The 22,858-nt window shown below is 44.4% G+C and overlaps 1 protein-coding gene across 2 annotated transcripts in view; it reads right to left on the reverse strand.

The window, feature by feature from the left end:
• UNC93A (unc-93 homolog A) overlaps positions 1-22,858 on the reverse strand; it is a 145,514-nt gene that overhangs the window by 56,895 nt on the left and 65,761 nt on the right. The window contains exon 1 of one of the 2 annotated variants that reach the window (XM_049905442.1): positions 2,563-3,354. The exons of the other annotated variant lie outside the window; for it this stretch is intronic. The gene's annotated coding sequence lies outside the window, so the exon portion shown is untranslated. Of the gene's footprint in view, positions 1-2,562; positions 3,355-22,858 lie in introns of those variants that run through there. 2 annotated transcript variants of the gene reach the window in all.

A 22,858-nucleotide genomic window follows, 5' to 3' on the forward strand; every position in this document is an offset into this window, starting at 1 on the left:
ATCGTTCACTACAGGTTAGTAAGTAAGCCTGTGCTTACCTTGCTTATTGGATAATCCACCCTGTTCAGGATCTACACTTCTACCTGGGATTCTGGAAGTGAGAAAACCTTACAGCCAACCCATTGCCTTAGTTTCTTAGTTCTGCTGTAACAGAAATACCACAAGTTGGGGCTTTAAAGGACAGAAAGTTATTTTCTCAGTCCTGGAGGCTACAAGTCCAAATCACAGCCTTGGCTGTGTGGGTTCTTTCCTTGCTGGTGGCCCCAGGTGTTCCTTAGTTCCTTGGTATTTCTTGATGTGTACTCCACTCTCACATGGCGTCTGTCTTCCCGTGGCTGTGTGTCTATGAGGCTCTTCATATAACTCAGAAGTGATGAGATTTAGAACCCACCCTATCCGGGTATGATGTACTTAAAATAACAAAGAAAACACTATTTCCAAACAGGAACATATTGCAGGTATAACCAACCCCCTTGCTGATTCATAGCCACCCTTTAAGGCAGAGTGGAATTGCCCTGTAGGGTTTCCAAGGAGCGGCTGGAGGATTTGAACTGCTGAACTTTTGAGTTGCAGGTACAGGGGACAGGATTTCAATACATATTTTGAAGACACACAGTCTAATCCATAACACTCACTGTCCTTCAACATTTACTATGAAATATGTTATTTTCCACTGACAAGGTTGAACTTGCCCTGAGCCGTGTGCTCCCCCAAAATAGTGCAGTTATGAAATCCCACCAACTTCTTGTTTTCTAAAATCTGACGAAACTTTTAGGTTCAGAGAACTGGCTTGGTGCAAAGAGCCACCCTCCCCAATATGACTCAGATAAGACCCCTGTCTACTTTTCCTCATGACCCCCTAAGACTCACCGATGACTCTTCTTATCCATGACAAGGCCAAACACAGACCTTTCCCCTATGGCCCGAACCTGCTGATGAGGCCAGACACAGACACTGCCCCCCACTCCCCCGTTCTTTGTTTCATGAAAGGTTAGCTAAGGTCACAACTGTTTGTCCTCTTGAAGCTAGCTAGACCAGAGGTGTTTCCTGTTCAGTCGATTGGCTGAGATTTCCCCTGGTTGCAAACAACCCTGCTGTCAGTCACCCCACCTGTGACCTGTCCACTCCTCCCTGGACAACTGTAAGGCAAACCCACCTGCCGAGGTACACTGAGGCTCAGACCTGAGAGCCCTCCTTATTGCAATGATCTGGGCAAACCCAGCCTCCTCGCCTGCCTGTTTTTTGCCTTCGATGTCACACATGTACTTACGTACAACCCTTTAGGAAAAACTATGAGGTCTTTAAAAACTCTGCTTCAGGAGATAGAAAGAGAAGAGTCATATTACTTCAGCGCTGTTGTTAGCTGTGGTCAAGTCGGCCCCGACTCATGGGGACCCCATGCACAATGGAACATAATGCTACCCAATCCTGCACCATAGGACCATTGGGATCTATAGGGTTTTCACTGGCTGACTTCCAGAGGTAGATCGTCAGGCCTTTCTTTCTAGTCTGTCTTAGTCTTGAAGCTCTGCTGAAACCTGTTCAGCATCGTAGCAACACCCAAGCCTCTACTGACAGGTGGCGCATTGGCCATGACTCAGCACCTGCTATGTAGCAATCACAGCACCAAGCACAGCAAACGTGAAGACAGGCAGATTCCTGCTCCCAAGGAGCTCATGGCTGATTGATTAGATGTGAACACCTGGCTGCTTAGATTCCCTCTCAGATATGATCTGTCCATTCCACCTGCTCAGCACAGTGCCTTCCCTCTCCTCTGGAGTCATCTCTGGCTTTCCCCATCTCTAGGAGACCCTATGGGGCACTTCTACTCTGACCTATAGGGTCACTATAACTCAGAATCGACTCAATGGCACCCAACAACAACAGTCTCACTCTGGAGTCCCTGGGTGGAGCAAACGGTTAACACACTCAGCTGCTAACCAAAAGGTTGGAGACTCAAGGCCACCCGGAGGCATCTTGGGAGAAAGACCTGGTGATCTACTTGTGAAAAGTCAGCCACTGAACACCCAGTGGAGCACAGTTCTACTCTGACACACGCCGGCTTTCCCTGGGTCAGAGCCAACTCGACGGCAACGGGTTAGTTCAACATTACTTGGCATTAATTATTTTTTTCCCAGAATTTTTTATTTTTATTTTTTAAGGCAGGTCTCCTCTGAGAGGAATTTGAGGGGTAAGCCCTGAGGATTAGACAGAGCAGTCTACACTGACAGTCCACAGCATGAACCCCAGCCTGTGTCTGCCTACGAGGGCCTCCTCAGGCTCCGGGAAGCCCACTAATTCAGCTGCACCACCTGTGTCTTCAGCTGCTGGCCACGGAGACTCAGAAAAAGGCACCAGTCCATTGGGACCTGAACTGTAGCCTCTCCAGTCAACCCTTCAGCCACCCCTTGACCCAGCCAGGTCTAGCCATGGGGCCTGGAAACTGCCCCTTACAGCCAACAAAGTCACTGACAGACACATTTTACGTTCACACCCAGAGCTGGCTTTATGTCCAAGAGCTGTTGGCTCCTCAGAAGTGTGTTTTCCATTCACACACCTTACCTTCCACAGGATTCTCTCCAGGCTGGCCGAGGTGCTGGACCCCTGCTATGGTCCTGGCTGTCCTGGTCGTCTCTTATCCCCTCTCCTTATCTTGTCCTGCTCTCGCTCTGGCTCTAGCTGCTGGTCAGGGAGGAAGTCTTTGATATTCCGAGAGTAGGCAGCTCAAGCTGGTTGGACAACTTGCTAATATGTCCTCCTGGGACTCTTCTCTGTGGAACCACCTCCTGGGCAGTTACTTCAACCGGCATGGCAGCCTTTTGAGAAGAGAGAGGTTTCTGTATTTGTTTGCCTAGGGCTCACATTACTGTCGGTAGGATTCTAAATGCTGGGAGTTACTAAAGTTTGCAATTTCTTTCATCCCTGACGGCAAATTTCAGGTTGTGATGGGTTATCTGCTTCAGTAGATACCATTACTGGCTGTATTTCCTTGACAATAGAGCCCACATATTTTCAATTCTACCCACTTGCTGCCTCTGCTCTCTGACAGTCCCAGAGCCAGGTTCTTAGGCGAAAAGAAGCAGATGGGGCCTGGCTCCAGTCATGACTCACATTTAGTCCAAGTCATCTGCTGGAGGGGCAGGCTCGGGGGCACAAATACGGTGCCCGCACCATTTCTTCACAGGAGGTAGGAGTCACACCCAGAGAAAGAGGAAGGTGCCTCGTCCCAGGGCCAGAAGGCCAGGTGGCAACTCTGCACACAGATCCTGGAGAAATCCTAATCCTGGCTCCCTAGCCACTCTGCTTTGTGAGTGAGGCCCCGGAGCCATCTTCCTGCCCTAGAGGCTTTCTGTTGCTGAGCACACAGGGTCTCTGTGGAGCGATGGTGTCTGACTCCAGCTCTTTCCTAACGTCCCTCCCACATACCAGTGACAGGGAGTGCTGATAGCGCTGGGTGCTTATACGAAAACTCTGATTAAAAAAAAACCGAGGCCCAAAGTGACAGATTCCTGAGCACGTAGGGAAGCTCTCAGAGGTCTCGGACCTTTGTGGAATGTACCCAGAAAAACAGGGAACAAAAAAGTATGTGAAGACACAATGACCATAAAGTTGAGTAGGTTCCACTTTGTGACAAAGACATCTGTTAACCATAAACTACCTCAGAGCTTGTTTTGTGCAAAGAATTTAAGTTTAGGTAATTTCCCTCGCTTCCTGGGAGATAATTCTAAAACTTTAGAATCTCCGGAATAGGTGTGGTGCCTTTATGATTTAACCCCCGGCCCCAGACAATACCTGAGGTTTCGTGCAAAGAGTAGGGGCGGGGCTGGCCAGGCCACAGACAACACTAGTCACTGAGGTCAGCTGATCTCAGAGGAGGGGCAGGGTCCGGTCAATAAGATTAAAGATTAGATAGTGGTTAATTTTCTCCTCTATTTCCTCTTTCTTCCTTAAAATCTCATTGTAAGTGGCCAAAAACGAGTCTCTGCTTGTTTTTTTTCTGAACAGAGAGGTCTCCCTGTATGCATACAGATTAACTACTCGAAAAAACACTGTTAATGTTGTTAGTCGCTGTTGAGTCAACTCTGACTCATGCCAAGCCCACGTGTGCAGAGCAGAATTTCTCCCAACGGTTTTCAAGGCTGTGGCGTTTCGGAAGCAGATCCCCCGGCCTTACTTCTGAGGTGCTTCTGGGTGGGTTTAAACCACCAACCTTTGAGTTAGTCCAGCGCTTAGCCATTCGCACCACCCGGGGGTCTGAATAAACCCTATAGACTTTAATTTCCTTGGGTTTCTGTTATTTTTTATACCGAAAACATAATATCAGCTTATTCGCCGTTTGACTTTGACTCTCACTGGCTGTAAATTTTCTATCACGGGCCCATGCTCATTATCCCCACTAAACTCAACATGGCCACACAGCACCCGCACATTTAGCTCAGTGGAGGCTTTCATCACAGCCCCATTTTTGCACATTCTGGTTTAAGTTGGAGTCCTGTTTGCAACCACGTCTTTTCCTATAGCCCTAAGATGCAAATTATGTTCCTTGCTTTGCTTCCACCATTGATAGCAGATTCGAAACGCTGTCTGGACTCCTTCTTCGCATTTGGGTTTCTTCTGTGGCACCTCTCGGTAGTTCTTCATACTTACCTCCCTGTACACCCTTTAATCATTCAGGTCGCTGCTGTTGTTGTTGTTGGTAGGTGCCATCAAGTCGGCTCCGACTCACAGTGACCCTGTGTACCACAGAATGAAACACGGCCTGGTCCTGCACCATCCTCACAGTTGTTGCTATGTTTGAGCCCACTGTTGCAGCCACTGTGTCAATCCATCTTTTGAGGGTCTTCCTCTTTTTCGCTGACTCTGTGCTTTATGAAGCATGACATCCTTCTCCAGGGACCAATCCCTCCTGACAACACATCCATAGTATGTGAGACGAAGTCTTGCCGTCCTCGCTTCTAAGAAGCATTCTAGCTATACCTCTTCCAAGGCAGATTTATTCTTTCTTTTTCCAGTCCGTGGTATAGTCAATATTCTTCGCCAACACTGCAACTTAAAGACACCAGTCTTCTTCGGTTTTCCTTATTCATTGTCCAGCTTTCACATGCATATGAGGTGATTGAAAATACCATGGCTTGAGTCATGCACACCTCAAAGTGACATCTTAGTTTCTTAACACTTTAAGGAGGTCTTTCGCAGCAGATTCGCCCAAAGCAAAGCATGTTTTGATTTCTTAACTGCGGCTTCATGGCAAGATTCATTCATGTAACAAGTATTTATTGGATGCTAATGAGGTGCCAGGAATTGGGGAGGAACTAGAGGTGAAGCTGGGAGCACAGCAGTCATGACCCTTGACCTCACAGCCTCACAGTCAATAGGGAGATGCACACAAATGAGCAGGTATTTGTACTGTAACATGAGAGATGCTGTGATGGGGTTGTACAGGTGCTGTGGCAACAAGTCAGGGGGAATGTAATCTAGATGTCGGTGTAGAGCCCGTGGGGTGACATCTAAGTTAAAATTTGGGCATGACCTTTGGAATAGGGTGAGTGTTCCAATCAGAGGAACTGTATTGAAATAGCCAGAAAGCAAGAGAATTCATGGCTCACAAGACTAAATCAAAATAACTGTGTGTGGCTGGGCGGGGAATTTGTACATTAACTGGTTGGGGGATTTGTGTATTGGCTGATGGGGAGATTTGTATACTGGCTGGTCATCGGGTTTGTATACTGGCCAGCTGGGTAGATTTACAACTGGAAAAGTCACAAGAACCATATCATGAAAAGCCTTGTAAACTGTAGTAAAGACTTTGGACCTTGCTAACATTTTTAAGCAGGAGAATGTCAAGATTGCATACCCAGATACCTAACTTCACCGCTGGCTCTATTTTATCCCTATCTTAACTCAGGTAAGGTTCCTGTGAGTCAGAATCACCTTGATGACAACAGGTTCTTTTTTGGGGGGAGGGGAGCTTACCTTAACTGTTATTGATTTCCTATGCAGATAGAATTATTCTACATGTTTATTTCTGCTATTCACATCTTTTTCAATAACGTGCCCCCCTCCCCCCCTCCGCCGTCGAATCAATTCCAACTCATAGCGACCCTACAGGACACAGTAGAACTGCCCCATAGGGTTTCAAGGAGTGGCTGGTGGATTTGAACTTCCGACCTTTTGGTTAGCAGCCGTAGCTCTTAACCACTGTACCACCAGGGCACCGTCATTAGGTACAGCTCTACCTCTTTCTTCTGATGGCTGCATGAACATTGCGTCGTATGGAAATATCATGATTATCTGGTACCGGCCCCTTGTAGATCAGCTGTAAACTTCCTAGTTTTCTGCTATGCTAAACACCACCACAGTGGCCATGCCTCCGCATCTGTTTTTGAACACAGGTGCTTGTATTCATAGGAGAAATTTGTAGAAGCAGAATGACAAAGTGTGCACAAATTAACCTTTGGCCTTAACCAGTTGCCCTCCAAAAGCGTATCCTGACGTTCCGCCAGCGGATGCGGTGCAGCACGTTCTGTTTCCCTCCGTCTCGCTCTCGGCAGATGGGATCTTGCTGCTCTGCTGTCTGTCTGCTGGCTGATAAGCCAGGCCTAGTGTCTCCCTTCGCTTTCCTACAAGTGCTTGCGAGATACAGCATCATTTCATATTTATCAGCCATTTGTACTTCCTTTTCTAGAAACTCACTTTCCATATCATTCACCTGTTATTTTGTCAAGCCTTTCTCATTAATCTGCGAGTGTTTGTTTTATGTCAAGGAACTAGCCCTTCCTTTCTGTATGGCATATTTGCCCACATACAATTTTTTTTTTTTTTTTGGTGACATTGATTGCGAACCCCATGACATGTCAATGCTCTTCCATTCTCAACTTTGGCTTCCCCGTTACCAACTTTCCTGTCCCCGCCTGGCTTCTCGGCCTTGCCCCTGGATTGGTGTGCCCATTTAGTCTCATTTTGTTTTATGGACCTGTCTAATCTTTGGGTTTTAATCTTTGGCTGAAAGATGGACCTCAGAAGTGACTTCAGTATTTAGTTAAAAGGATGTCAGGGGGCCATACTCTCAGGGTGGCCATATACAAATTTTTTAATTTATTTTATTAAACCATGCAGCAACGTATTTTTATTTTTTGGTATGCTTAGGAAAACCTTTCTGAACGTATTTTTAAAAACTCATACTTTCTTTTTGTACTTTTGTGTTTTTTTTTTTTTTTACATTTAAATCATTGATCAATTTGGAATTTATGTTGGTAAAAGCAGTAAGTTAGGGGACCAGCTTTTTTTTTTTCCAAATCATAAGCCTTTTGCCTCAACCATTTATTGACTAATCCATACTTCACATCAGTTTGCAGTGATAACTAGCGTAAACCACATTTTTATGCACATGTCAGGGGATCCCTCAGGATTTACTTCATCTGCTTGTCCATTTCCATGGCAGCTTCGTACTGTGTTTTAGAATCTGGTAGGACAAGTTTCTCGTGTCCTTATTTTCCTGATGTCTCTGGGAAGCTGCCTCTGACACAGAGTGGTGTGGTGTGCAGAAAGCTGCCTCTGACAGAGTGGTGTGGTGTGCAGAAAGCTGCCTCTGACACAGAGTGGTGTGGTGTGCAGAAAGCTGCCTCTGACAGAGTGGTGTGGTGTGCAGAAAGCTGCCTCTGACAGAGTGGTGTGGTGTGCAGAAAGCTGCCTCTGACACAGAGTGGTGTGGTGTGCAGAAAGCTTTAAAGGAGTGCTCTCGATGTGACACTGGCGAGGAAAGGGAAGGAAGCGGAGAGGGCAGAAGGAAAATGGACGGGAGAAATGGAGAGGGCACAAACGCAAAAGACACTGAAGTGTGCTGGGAGGGAGCTGGAGGCAGGAGACCACGCTCCCGGGCCTGGCGACCACTCCTTCCCACCGCCTCCTTCGTTTGTGTTGCTTAGCTGGAGGTCAGCACTGAACATACTTTTACACTCAGGAAGTAGAAGCAGTGGAAGGTCCGGGCATGTTCTGGGCATGGGCTAGAGGCAGGGGGTTGGACAAGGGCGATCGAAACGCTTTGTTCACATTTGGCACCCTCTTTGGCACTTTTTCATCAAGCACTTTCAAATCAAGCCATTATCAAACATATAGAAGCTTCTAGACACTTCCTTTTGCATTTCCACATGTCACCATCCAAGAAGGGCAGGTGAGGGGCTTAGAGGTTTGCTTCACTCAGCTTTTCTTCTAGGCCTCAGTCAACAGTCCCTGGAGGTCCATCTGAGACCAAATAGCCATTGGTGTCGAGTCGATTCCTACTCATAGCGACTCTAAGAGACAGAGTAGAGCTGCCCCATAGGGTTTCCGAGGAGCTGCTGGTGGACTCGCACTGCTGACCTTTTGGTTAGCAGCCATAGCTCGTAACCACTGTGCCACCAAGTCACCCTAATTTAGTCCCAGCTGCATTAAAAAAACCAAACCTGTTGTCATTAAGTTGATCCTGACTCATAGCAAACATATAGGACAGAGTAGAACTGCCCCATACAGTGTCCATGGAGAGGCTGGTATATTCGAACTGTTGACCTTTTGGTTAGCAGCCAAGCTCTTAACCACTGCACCACTAGGGCTCTGGTCCATTTGAGGCAAGGTTGGAATTCTAGGTCACTAGTTACAGAGTGCTCCTTGGAAGCGAGGATGGCGAGACTTTGTCTCACCTACTTTGGACATGTTATCAGGAGGGATCAGTCCCTGGAGAAGGACGTCATGCTTGGTAAAATGAAGAGTCAGTGTAAAAGAGGAAGACCCTCAATGAGATGGATTGACACAGAGGCTGCAACAATGGGCTCAAACTTATCACTGCCTGTGAGGATGGCACAGGACTGGGCAGGGTTTCGTTCTGTTGTACATAGGGTTGCTCTGAGTCAAAACTGACTCAATGACTCAATGGCATCTAACAAAAGGTTGCCTCACTGCCGTAGGGCTCTGAAACTGGGATAGCCCTTTGGAGTGACTGAGTTAGGGCCAGCTGATCAGGCCTGTCTCCCTCACCTACCAGTTCTTCCTTGAAGGCCCAGAGGCCAAGGGTGGTCAGCCCAAGGTACACCCAGAAGCTGGAGAAGTAAGTCCTCCAGGCCTGAAGGGGGAGCTAGTGGCAAGGCAATATTTCCACTACATTTATGTGATTACCAAAACCCAAAAAACCCACTGCCGTGGAGTCAATTCCAACTGATAACGACCCTATAGGACAGAGTAGAACTGCCCCATAGAGTTTCCAAGGAGCGCCTGGCGGATTTGAACTGCCGACCTCTTGGTTAGCAGCTGTAGCACTTAACCACTACTCCGCCAGGGTTTCCATTTATGTGGTTACTTCTCAAAAAATAATTGATAACATTAACTGAATTATCACACACTTTCAATTTTTATGTAATTTAGTAAAATTTTATGATGCTAAAAAAGCCTACTGATATTTTCATTAGGATCGTAAGAATTTGTACATTAATTTAATATGACAACAACATAGATTTACCAAGAACCAGAGTTCATATCAAAGGTCAATTGTTAGACCACGTTCAAGAACAAAGTGTGCTATGAGGTCAGGCTGAGGGTCACAAACAAAGATCCTCGGTTGTTTGATTGATGGTATAAAACACATTTTAATATTACAATTGTTGGCTTGAAACAGCATTTTATTATTTTAATTGTTCACAGGTGAGGGTGGGTTTCATTCCTGTTGGTGAGAATATTTGCAATGCTCACTCGTCATAGGAATGGAATTCAGCTTTTCCTGTGTTGGTTCATTTCAAGTATTAGTCAAGATTAGGTCGGTCTCTGAGAGTCATAAACTCCAAGTCAACAATGGCTTCCACAAGGGAACATTTTCCAGCTTTCCTGTGTGGTGCAAAGGGAAAACACGCTCAAATGCTAACTGGAAGGTTGGGGGTTTGAGTCCACCCAGAAGTGCCTTGGAAAAAGGCCTGGCAATCTACTTCCAAAAAATCAGCCACCGAAAACCTGATGGAACACAGTTCTACTGTGACACATGTGGGGTTGCCATGAGTCAGAGTCAACTAGACAGCAAAAGTAGGTCTCCCAAGGGGGCACTCCTTGATCATCAGTGGCCCAGCACCTGGCCTCAGGGCTGCCCATCCACCCGGTGGTTTACACTTCACTGTCAAAGTTGCTTCAGAGCAATCCAGGGCACGCCCAGCCAGTCAGAAGGAAGAAGCCGCAGGAAGGTGTTACCCTCCTGGTAATGGCACACCTTGAGTGCGCCACACGCCGCTTCTTAGACTCCATTGGGCACAATTTAGTCCCAGCTGCATTAAAAAAAACCAAACCCATTGCCGTGGCGTTGATTCCAACCCATAACAACCCTATAGGACAGAATAGAACTCCCCCATTGGATTTCCAAGGAGCGGGTGGTGGATTTGAACTGCCGACATCTTGGTTAGCAGATGAACTCTTAACCACTGTGCCGTCCCCTCCAGCTGCACTAGAGGCTTGGGAATGCAGGCTTCGTTTTAGGAGGCAAGTGCTCAGCTAAGGATTAAGAGTTACTGCAGAGGAGACCCTGAGTAGTGCCAACAGTTAACACCATCTGCACCCAAAAGTGCCTCAAAAGGAAGGCCCGGGGGTCGATTCTGACTGGTGGAAATCCCACGTGTGTCAGAACAGACTTGTGCTCCGTGGGGTTTTCAGCGGCTGAGTTTTCAGAAGTAGATCTCCAGGCCGTTTGTCAAGAAGGAGGGATGTTTCTCCCCACGTAGCAGAACCCAAACTCATTGCCGTCAAGTCAATTCCGACTCACAGCCACCCTACAGGACAGAGTAGAACTGCTCCATAGGGTTTCCAACGAGCACCTGGTGGATTCGAACTGCCGACTCTTTGGTTAGCAGCCGTAGCTCTTAACCACTACGCCACCAAGGCTTCCCACCCTGTAGAGGGGGTAGTTTGTAGTGAACGTACATAATTTGCCCAAAGGTACAGAGCTACAAATAGCGAGAGCCATGGCTCAAAACCAGGCCTGGCTGCCTCCAGAGACCATGCTTTTAAGAGCTACACCAAACATACCCTCTTTGGGGTCCATTTTTCTCATCTATGAAATGGAGGCAGTAGTTGTAAGTATGAGAAGCAATGTATGAAGTCCCTAGTATATCAAAGATTTTCAGTAAATGGCAGTTATTTTGTTATGACTATAGCTGACAATTTCTTCCAATGGGTGTGTTTTGGTTGCTCAGACATCTGTTTTAGACTTGTTGTCCTTGTTAGATGCCCTCAAGTCAGTTCTGACCTATGGCGACCCCACGTACAACAGAATGAAACACTGCCTGGTCCTGCACCACCATTACAATCATTGCTATGCTTAAGCCCATTGTTGCAGCCACTGTGTCAATCCATCTTGTCGAGGGTCTTCCTCTTTTTTGCTGACCCTTTACTTTATCAAGCATGATGTCCTTCTCCAGGCTCTGATCCCTCCTGATGATGTGTCCTAAGTAAGCCAGATAAAGTCTTGCCATCATTGCTTCAAAGGAGCATACAGGAAAGCTGTATTTCTTTCATGGCAGATCTGTTTGTTCTTTTGGCAGTCCATAGTATATTCAATATTCTTCACCAACACCACAATTCAAAGGCATCAATTCTTCCTTGGTCTTCCTTATTCATTGCTCAGCTTTCCAATGCATATGAGGTCATTAAAAACATCATGGCTTGGGTCAGGTGCATCTTAGTCCTCAAAGTGACATCTTTGCTTGTTGACACTTTAAAGAGGTCTATTGCAACAGATTTGCCCGATGCAATATGTCACCTGATTTCTTGACTGCTGCTTCCATGGGTGTTGATTGTGGATCAAAATAAAATGAAATCCTTGACAACTTGAATCTTTTCTCTGTTTATCATGATGTTGCTTATTGGTCAGTTGTGAGAATTTTTGTTTTCTTTATGTTGAGGTATAACCCACACTGAAGACTAGAGTTTTTTTTTTTTAATAGAAATCTTCTGTTCAGCTCTTTTACTTCATCATTTCATCCTTTCGCTTTAGCTACTTGACTTCAAGAGCAAGTTTTAGAGTCTCTTTTGACATCCATTTTTGTCTTTTCTTTCTTTCCTGTCTTTTTAATGACCTCTTGCTTTCTTCATGATGTCCTTGATGTCATTCCACAACTCGTCTGGTCTTCAGTCATTAGTGTTCAACGCGTCAAAACTATCCCTGAGATGGTCTCTAAATTGAGGTGCGATATACTCAAGGTTGTTGTTTAGCTCTTGTGGACTTAAGCTGCCCAAACTCTGTTCCCCTCTGCCCCTGCTTCTGACAACAACTCTTGCTCCTCTAGCACGACCTAACGAGCCGTGTAACCCCATCCCCACCAGGTGGGCACAAAAGTGATGAACGTGCAGTCAGTGCGGCTTCTCCTCAGAGTCCGAGGAGGATGCATGCAAACCTGCTGGTTTGGGGTTTAAGTCAGAATCCCAGAGCAGTGAGGGCCAATTTTCAAGAAAGGTAACTTCTTGCATTTTGGGGTCTCAAACCATTCTTTTGTTTTAAATTGCAGGGTTGCTGGTGAATGTTCCAGAAAGTCGACTTGGCCAGAATCTCTTTGCAAGGCTGGTTTTGAACTCTGCTGGGCCAACATCTGGACCTGAAAATCTCTAAGAGACCCAGGAGAAGACTCAGGACCAGCAGTATTCACTATCTCTCTCTCTCCTGTGTTTTGGTCTCTCGCTCTCATTCTCTCACTCTCTCTCTCCTCTCTTTCTCTTACTCTCTCACGCTGGTTCTCTCCTCTCCTTTGTGTGTGCAGACTTGTAGGCAGGACACAGCATCATTTAGCTCTAAGAAGTGCACAGCTTCACAAGCCAGGCTGCCATCAGACATGTCACCAGGAGTAAACATGGAACCAAACCAAAAATGAACAAATGTGTTCCCCTCAAGCCAATTCAGACTCAAGGTGACCCCACTGTGTTACAGAGTAGAACTACCTCATAGGGTGTTCTTGACTGCAATCCTACAGAAGCAGAGCACCAGGCCTTTCTTCCTCAGTTAGTAGTGAGGCGCACCCAGGGACCCAGGGACCATGGACGTGGGACAAAGGCAGCCAAAGACAGACAGGCTCCCAGGAATTCTGATGGTTGTCCTGGTGCAGATTTGGATTAGAAGCAGTTTTTAAAGAGAATGAGCACAGCCTCATTTGGAATGAGGTCTCATATGTCATATCTGTTTATCTTCTTTAAACACTTGGATTTTGTGACACAAGACATGCTGTGTATTTAAAGTTCATCTAGGTACTGGTTTTCTAGGGAGTCGAGGATTTCCTGCTAAAATGTAGAATTCCCAGCATTTCCCATTTTCAGCATATGCAGACCAGGGCCAACATCCTGGTTTCAGGAGACAAAACCTGAGGTATGATCAAGAAAGTGAAAAGATAACGCAGAGAATGGGAGAACATATTTACAAAGTATGTATCTGATGAGAACTAGTATCCAGAACATAAAAACTCCTACAATGCAGCAGTAAAAAGACACACAACTCAATAAAAAAAAATTTTTTTCTCCAAAGAAGATACACAAGTGACCAGTAAGCACATGAGAAAATGCTCAACATCATTAGTCACCAGAAAAATGCAAAGTAAATCAAAAAGCCAATGAGATACCACTTCATACCCACTAGGATGGCTGTAATTTAAAAAAAAAAGAGACAGTACAAGTTTTGTGACGATGCAGAGAGATTAGAATCTTCATACATTGCAGGTGGGAATGTAAAATGGTGGCTCTTCCTTCAAAAGTTAAATATAAATTTACCACATTGCTGTTGGGTGCTATCTAGTCGATTCCAACTCATAGCAACCCCATGTGACAGAGCAGAATCGCCCCATAGGGTTTCCTAGGCTGTTATCTTTATGGGAGCAGATAGCCAGGAGGGTTCAAACCACGGCCTTTTGATTACCACCTGAGGGCTTAACCATCTCACTACCAGGGCTCCTAGGGATATACGTAAGAGCATTGAAAACACGTTCATACAGAAACTTATACATGAATGTTCATAGCAGCATTAATTCACAACAGCCAAAAAATGGAAATAACCTGAAATATCCATCAACTAGCAAATGGATATACCAAAGGTGGTAGACCCATACAATGGAATATTATTCAGCCTTATGATGGAATGATGTACTGATACAAGCTGATGTATCCATAAGATCAAGGTACTTTTGTGCTTTTCAAACCTTATATACCTATGTTGGCGTGATCTCTTAGCAGTGTAGAAAAATGAGATTACACCTCTCACTATCATGATGGCTTTGCCAATTACTTCCTGTAGAGCCATCAATTTTTGCTTTAAATATTCTGAAGTCTATTTCTTTAGGCTATACAAGTTTAGATTTGTTATATTTTCTTACTGAGTTAAATGTTTGTAAAACACATTGTGCCACCTTAAACCAAAATCAAACTCGTTGCTCTGGAGTCATTCCAACTTATAGCGACCCTATAGGATAGAGTAGAACTGAATTGACTCATACAGTTTCCAAGGCTGTAGTCTTTACAGAAGCCGACTGCCATATCTTTGTCCTAAGGAGTAGCAGGTGGGTTCGAACCACCAACCTTTCGGTTAGCAGCTGATCGCTTAACCACTGTGACATCAGGGCTCCTTAAATATTATATAAATCAACCAAACTAAACCCATTGCTGTCAAGTCGATTCCAACTCATATAGACCCTATAGGACAGAGTAGAACTGACTCATAGGGTTTCCAAGTCTGCAAATCTTTATGGAAGCAGACTGCCGTATAGTGACCTATTTACTCCTAATAGTGCTTTTATTTATCTTAAAGTATTTTTGATCCAATAATACTAATAAATTTCTAAAGGTTACACCAAAAAAAAAAAAGCCAAACCCATTGCCCGTCGAGTTGATTATGACTCACAGCGACCCTGTAAGACTGAGTAGAACTGCCCCATAGGGTTTCCAAGGAGCAGATGGTGGATTCGAACAGCTGTGTCTCATGAAAAAGTATATAGCTGGATTTTAAAATATCTACTCTACAGGATTGCATGTTTGATTGCATGATCGAACATGCAATCAAGATGCATTGATAATTACTGGCAACTGGAATGTGAAAGTTGGAAACAAAGAAGGATCCGTAGTTGGAAAATATGGCCTTGGTGATAGAAACAATGCCGGAGATCGAATGATAGAATTTTGCAAGACCAACGACTTCTTCATTGCAAATACCTTCTTTCACCAAGAGAAACGATGACTATACACATGGACCTCACCAGATGGAACAAACAGAAATCAAATTGACTACATCTGTGGTAAGAGACGATGGAAAAGCTCAATGTCATCAGTCAGAACAAGGCCAGGGGCTGACTGTGGAGCAGACCATCAATTGCTCATATGCAAGTTCAAGCTGAGACTGAAGAAAATCCGAGCAAGTCCACAAGAGCCAAAATATGACCTTGAATATATTCCATCTGAATTTAGAGACCATCTCAAGAACAGATTTGACACATTGAACACTAGTGACCACAGACCAGTCGAGTTGTGGAAGGACATCATACATGAAGAAAGCAAGAGGTCATTGAAAAGACAGGAGAGAAAGAAAAGACAAAGGTGGATGTCAGAGGAGACTCTGAAACTTGCTCTTCAGTGTTGAGCAGCTAAAGCAAAAGGAAAAATTGATAAATTAAAAGAACCGAACAGAAGATCTCAAAGGGCCTCTTGAGAAGACAAAGTAAAGTATTATAATGACATGTGCAAAGAACTGGAGATGGAAAACCAAAAGGGAAGAACACGCTCGGTGTTTCTAAAGCTGAAAGAACTGAAGAAAAAATTCAAGCCTTGAGTTGCAATAGTGAAGGATACCATGGGGAAAATATTAAACGATGTAGGAAGCATCAAAAGAAGTTGGAAGGAATACACAGAGTCATTATACCAAAAAGAATTAGTTGATATTCAACCATTTCAAGAGGCGGCATATGATCAGGAACTGATGGTACTGAAGGAAGAAGTCCAAGCTGCTCTGAAGGCATTGGCAAAAAAACAAGGCTCCAGGAATTGATGGAATATCAATTGAGATGTTTCAACAAACAGATGCAACGCTGGAGGTGCTCACCCGTCTATGCCAAGAGATATGGAAGACAGCTTCCTGGCCAACTGATTGGAAGAGATCCATATTTATGCCTATCCCCAAGAAAGGTAATCCAACCAAATATGGAAATTATAGAACAATATCTTGAATATCACATGCAAGCGAAATTTTGCTGAAGATCATTCAAAAGCTGCTGCAGCAGTATATCGACAGGGGACTGCCAGAATTTCAGACTGGTTTCAGAAGAGGACATGGAACCAGGGATATCATTGCTGATGTCAGATGGATCCTGGCTGAAAGCAGAGAATACCAGAAGGATGTTTACCTGTGTTTTATTGACTATGCAAAGGCATTCAACTGTGTGGATCATAACAAATTATGGATAACGCTGCAAAGAATGGGAATTCCAGAACACTTAATTGTGCTCATAAGGAACCTTTACATAGATCAAGAGGCAGTTGTTCAGACAGAACAAGGGGATACTGATTGGTTTAAAGCCAAGAAAGGTGTGTGTTAGGGTTGTATTTTTTCACCATACCTATTTAATCTGTATGCTGAACAAATAATCTGAGAAGCTGGACTATATGAAGAAGAACGGGGCATCAGGATTGGAGGAAGAATCATCAACAACCTGTGTTATGCAGATGACACAACCTTGGCTGCTGAAAGTGAAGAGGACTTGAAGCACTTACTAATGAAGATCAAAGACCATAGCCTTCAGTATGGATTACACCTTAACATAAAGATAACAAAAATCTTCACAACTGGACCAATGAGCAACATCATGATAAAGAGAGAAAAGATTGAAGTTGTCAAGGATTTCATTTTACTTGGATCCACAATTAACAGCCATGGAAGCAGCAGTCAAGGAATCAAAAGACGCACCGCGTTGGGCAAATCTGCTGCAAAGGACCTATTCAAAGTGTTGAAGAGCAAAGATGTCACCCTGAAGACTAAGGTGCGTCTGATTCAAGCCATGGTATTTTCAATCATCTCATCATATGCATGTGAAAGCTGGACAATGAATAAGGAAGACTGAAGAAGAGTTGACGCCTTTGAATTGTGGTGTTGGCAAAGAACATTTAATATACCATGGACTGCCAAAGAATGAACAAGTCTGTCTTGGAAGAAGTGAGGCCAGAATGCTCCTTGGAGGCAAGGATGGCCAGACTGCATCTTACATACTTTGGACATGTCAGGAAGGATCAGTCCCTGGAGAAGGACATCATGCTTGGCAGAGTACAGGGTCAGTGGAAAAGAGGAAGACCCTCAACCAGGTGGATTGACACAGTGGCTGCAACAATGAGCTCAAGCATAACAACGATTGTAAGGATGGCACAGGACCGGGCAGTGTTTCATCCTGTTGAGGATAGGGTCGCTATGAGTCGGAACCAACTCGACAGCACCTAACAACAGCAAAAACACTCTACAGGAAAGTTGTGCTCTCACAAAGGAGGGTATTGCAATTTCCTTGTGACTGACCTGGGGACCTGTTGCAAATCACTAAGTCAAGAACAGATGTTGTTGGGTCATTTCCAAGGGATCCCCCCCTCCATAGTAACTAAAGGGTATCTAGCTGTGATGGTTAAGGTTGTGTGTCACCTTGACTGGGTCATGATTCTCAATGGTTTGCCAGTTAGGATGTAGTCTGGCAGTTATGTAATGATGTAATCCCCTCCATGACGAGATCTGATATAATGTAACCTCTCTGTGATGAGATCTGCTATGAGTAGCCAATCAGTTGAAAGGGAGTTTCCTTGGGGGTGTGGCCTGCATCCAATATATGTGGAGATTCTGGCAAATCTCACTGGCTTTTCTCTGCTCTGAATTCTGCATTTGGCTTGTCCATCATCTGACCTCCAATTCTTGGAACTTGAGCCTGCCATCTGACCTGTCGATCTTGGATTCATCGGCCCCTGCAGCCATGTGAGTCAGGAGAAGCCTCCAGCCTGATGCCTGACTCACGGACTTAGGACTTTCCAGCCTCAGCAACCACACATCGCCTCATATGTATTTGAAAGCTGGACAATGAACAAAGAAGACTGAAGAAGAATTGATGCCTTTGAATTACGGTGTTGGCAAAGAATATTGAATGTATCATGGTCTTCCAGAAGAACAAACAAATCTGTCTTGGAAGGAGTACAGCCAGTATGCTCCTTTGAAGAAAGGATGGTGTCATGAATTGAACTGTGTCCCCCCAAGATATGTATCAGCTTGGCTAGGCCATGATTCCTAGTATTGTGTGATTGCCCAACATTTGGTCATCTGATGTGATTTTCCTGTGTGTTGTAAATCCTGTCTCCATGATGTTAATGAGATGGGATTAGAGGAAGTTGTGTTAATGAGGCCGGACTCAATCTACAAGATTAGGTTGTGTTTTAAGCCAATCTCTTTAGAGATATAAAAGAGAGAAGCCAGCAGAGAGACAGGGGGATCTCATACCACCAAGAAAGTAATGCTGGGAGAAGAGTGTGTCCTTTGGACCTGGGGTCCCTGCACTGAGAAGCTCCTAGTCTAGGGAAACAGAGAGAGAAAATCTTCCCTCGAGCTAATGCCCTGAATTTGGACTTCTAGCCTACTAGACAGTACAACCAGAATGCTCCTTAGAAGCAAGGATGGTGAGACTTTGTCTCACATACTTTGGACATATTATCAGGAGGGATCAGTCCCTGGAGAAGGATATCACGCTTGGTAAAGTAGAAGGTCTGAAAATGAGGAAGACCCTTAACAAGATGGATTGACACAGTGGCTGCAACAATGGGCTCAAACATAGGAACAATTGTGAGGATGGTGCGGGACAGGGCAGTGTTTTGTTCTGTTGTGCATAGGGTCGTCATGAGTTGGAACCAACTCAACTGTACCTAACAACAACAAGCCTGTTAAAATGTGAGAGAATAAACTTCTGTTTGTTGAAGCCATCCACTTGTGGTATTTCTGTTATAGCAGCACTAGATAACTGAGACATATGGTGAGACTACGTCTCACATACTTTGGACATTTTGTAAGGAGGGACCAGTCCTTGGAGAAAGACATCATGCTATAGGGTCAGCAAAAAAGGGGAAGACTCTCAATGAAATGGATTGACACAGTGGCTCCAACAATAGGTTTGTGCATAACAATGATTATGAAGGTGGTGAAGGATTAGGCAGTATTTTGTTCTGTTGTACATGGGGCTGTTACGAGATGGAACCAACTCAATGGCACCTAACAACAACAACACAACCACATGAGGCATTTCCTTGATGTAAATATCTCTTTCTCTCCCTATATATATACACATACATATATATATACGCACTTAACTGGTTTTGCTTCTCTAGAAAACTCAGCCTAAGATGCTAGCCAACAAAGATTCTTTAAAACAATTACGTATTCTCATATTTTATGCTTCCCACCTTTGACAATGATGTGATTTCTCTTAATTTGCTTCCTCTGTAACAGTATATTAGACTTCCTGATTGTGATTCAGTAGACTCTGCTAGTCTCTTGTACCTGGTACACACCAGCAGACCCTCATTGCAATGATTGCCTTTGTCTTGGCTTAATAAAAATCTCTTCTGATTAAATTTGAGTCTGGGGTCTTTTTCCCTACTACAGGACTGGTTCTCTTTCTTCTTGTTTTTTGTTAGTTCTCACTTATAGTGACTTTTTTCCTTGCGACCTTTGATTGTGGGTTCATAAGTCACTTTGATAAACATCAATTCTATAGAATGGAAATGTTTCCTCCGGAAAGGTTTGTATTTCCTTCTACCAGTGAGTAGAAGGTGCTACTTACGTAGGACCTCTTTCATCTCCTTGGATATCCTGACTTAATGAAAGAGTCTCTAGTTTACTTCTACCTCCTTGCAATGGCTTATGGCTTAGTCTTGTATGTTTGGTCATGCTCTGTTCTCAGAATGTTATGGATTGAATTGTGTCCCTCAAAAATGAGTGTCAACTGGGCTAGGCCATGATTTCCAGTATTGTACGGTTGTCCACCATTTTGTGATCTGATGTGATTATCTTATGTATTGTAAATGCTACCTCTATGATGTTAATGAGGAGGGATTAGAGGCAGTTAGGTTAATAAGGCAGGACTAAACCTTCAGGTTTATGTTGTATCTTGAGTCAATCTCTTTTGAGATATAAAAGAAAAAAGCAAGCAGAGAGGAGAGGGACCTCATACCACCAAGAAAGAAGAGCTGGGAGCAGACGACATCGTTTGGACCCAGGGTCGCTGCACTGAGAAGCTGCTAGACCAGGGGAAGATTGATGACAAGGACCTTGCCCCAAAGCTGACAACAGAGAGAAAGCCTTGCCCTGGAGCTGGTGCCCTGAATTTGGACTTCTAGCCTCCCAGACCGTGAAAGAATAAATTTCTGTTTGTTAAAGCCATGCACCTGAGGTGTTTTGTTTTAGCAGCACTAGGTAACTAAAAAAAAAAAAGACACAGAGCAACTCTCTTTTCACCTTAGCTTCCTCCTCACCACTCTCTCCTTTGATTTCATGTTCATGGTTTTCTGAGGACTTTTTCTGGCTGTTGACAATTTCCCTTGCTTATAATGGTAATCAGTTTGAAACAGGGAGTTGGGATGGTCCCCATGAATGGGATTGTTTCAATCATCAGGTTGGAGTAATTCTCTAATAGAGTATAAAGGAAGTCGAGCAAGCAGCTAAAGGTTGAGCTTTCATGAACAAAGAGAAAATGATTCAGGCAAATCAAATAGATACAAGAGAGGACTTAACTTCAGTGATCTCTCCTAAAAGACAAATATTGTTTAGAAATTCCCAGTGACTCCCTGTTGCCTATGGGATAAAGTCCACATTCCTTAGCAGAGTGCATTAAGTTCTTCATCATCTGACTTTCTCAGCTTCATCTCCCACCATTTCACTACTCCTTTCACCTCACCTTGCTCTTCGTAATGCCCCGGATGCTGTGATGAAGCCAACTTCTCTGTTTTTCTCCTTACTCTGTTAGGTGGCCTGCATTCCTTTCCCCACCTGGAACACTTGCCCTGATCCCATCTCTTCTCTGCCTGGCAAACCCTTATTTTTAATTTGAGACCTAGCAGAGAAGTCACCGCCCCTGCGTGCCTTCTCTAATCCCTCCAGCTGGAGTAGGTGTTATGTGTCCTGCGCTCCTGGCACAGTAGGGTTGGCAGTGTGTTTGTTACATTGCTGGTTGCATGTAATTATGCAGAGCACTAGCCCAGGGTCAGCCTCTGTAATGAAAGCTCTACGTATATTAGTTCATTAATTATCACAATTCTTTGGAGATTTTATTATAACATAATGTATATAATATGTAAAATGGAACCTGGTGGAGTAGTGGTTAAGAGCTAGGCTGCTAACCAATAGGTTGGCAGTTCGAATCCACCAGCCACTCCTTGGAAATCCTGTGGGCAATTCTACTCTATCCTATAGGTCGCCATGAGTCAGAATTAGCTCGCTGGCAATGGATTTTGGTTTGGGTTAATATGTGAAATATATATTATGTATAATTTCTGGTAATATATATTATGAACAACATCGGAAAGGTCAATAATTTGAACCCACCAGCTGCTCCGCAGGAGAAAGATGTGGCCGTCTGCTTCTATGAAGATTTACAGTCTTGAAAACCCTATGGGGCAGTTCTACTCTGTCCTATAGGGTGGCTGTGATTCGGAATTGACTGGATGGAAATGGTTTTTTTTTTTTTTGGAATGCTATATATATAACAATATTAAGTATTATAATTACAACAGTATATGACAATAAAGTACTAGTATTTTTCCTATTTTAAAGATGAAGAAAATGAGGCTTAAAGATATTATAGGATGTGCCCATGGTCAAACAACTAACAACTTGAAGGGACGCACATTTAGGGATATTTCGAAATACGCATATTGCGTCAACCTCCTTAGAAGCGAGGATGGCGAGACTTCAGCTGGCTACTTTGGACACACCATCAGTAAAGACCAGCTGCTAGAAAAGGACCCCATGTTTGGTGACGTAGAGGGCCAAGGAGGGCAAGGAAGTTCCTCAGTGGGACGGAATGACACAGAGGTCTAAACAATGGACTCAGTCACACCAACAATTGTGAAGATGGCGTAGGACCCGGCAACATTTCATTGTTATACAAAGGGCACCACGAGTCAGAGTCAACTCAATGGGAACTCACAGTAACCACACACTGCATCATGTTTCAAGAGAGGTTTTGCAGTATCAGACTAATAGTGACTAACAATAAGAATTAAAAAACAAAATCCCCATTTAATAAAAGGAGAAACCTGGAGCCCAGCAACCCTGCAGCTAGAACCAGGGCCCAACCCCCGTGCCTGACTTGGTAGACCGTTCTCTTGGCTCTGTGAATGAAATCTGCCCCTCTGCTCCTTGGTGTCATCAGTATAGTGCCGGTACTTTGCCAAACACTTCATCATATTCATTTAGTCATAGTGATACCGTGAAGGACACAGGTGTGGCTACAACTTTGCCCTTTCACAGTCGGAAGAGCAGACACTGGGCCTCACCTCAAAGCCACGCCACATCGTCTGTGCAGTTACCAAGATTCTCTCATTGGCCTTTAGAGGTCCTTAGAGTCTAACATTTCAAATCACAGAATGGCTTTTGATAAATATAGGAATGCAGTTTTGCACTACAAGGGACGGCTGAAGGGCCAGCTGTGGCAGACGACATTCTAGATATTCACGTGCCTGTGACCTTTTCTCAAAGAGACTGAGCAATTTCCCATCTCATCTTTATCACCCATTCTCCACGGATTCTTGTCCACACCCAACAAAACATCCGTAAGTGAGTAGAATTGCCTTACCACATGCTGTTATATACCTGTACCTG

This window comes from Elephas maximus, chromosome 1 (assembly GCF_024166365.1).
Source record: "Elephas maximus indicus isolate mEleMax1 chromosome 1, mEleMax1 primary haplotype, whole genome shotgun sequence".
Taxonomy (NCBI): Eukaryota; Metazoa; Chordata; class Mammalia; order Proboscidea; family Elephantidae; genus Elephas; species Elephas maximus.